We start from the raw sequence: 316 nt of genomic DNA on the forward strand, positions 1-316 counted from the left end.
CGGTCAGAGTGGAGGGTGTCCCAGGTCTGTATCTGCAAGGATGTGCGTGGGCCATGTGTCGAGCACAGCTGGTGGATTGGAGGCTTTAGGATGGGAAACTGTTCCCCAAGGGCACTGGTGAGGCAGTCGCACACCTCAGAGAGTGGAAACCAGGGAAATGAGCTGCCTCTGTCAGAGCTGGCACGTCCGCAGCTCGTGTTCAGGGTGTCTGGTTTTGCAGCAAATGGTGCTGAAAGTTCTGGGGGTTTTACTGGGCCTTGGAGGCTGTTTTTGAAGTGATACAGCCCAGTCTGCAGGTACACAAATTCCAGTGATG

General features: G+C 55.1%; 1 protein-coding gene across 1 annotated transcript in view; it reads left to right on the forward strand.

The window, feature by feature from the left end:
- Nucleotides 1–316, forward strand: part of FDXR (ferredoxin reductase) — a gene marked incomplete at its 5' end in the record, with an annotated part of 7,114 nt that overhangs the window by 5,638 nt on the left and 1,160 nt on the right.

This window comes from Apaloderma vittatum, unplaced genomic scaffold (genome assembly GCF_000703405.1).
Source record: "Apaloderma vittatum isolate BGI_N311 unplaced genomic scaffold, ASM70340v1 scaffold33092, whole genome shotgun sequence".
In the NCBI taxonomy this organism is placed as follows: domain Eukaryota; kingdom Metazoa; phylum Chordata; class Aves; order Trogoniformes; family Trogonidae; genus Apaloderma; species Apaloderma vittatum.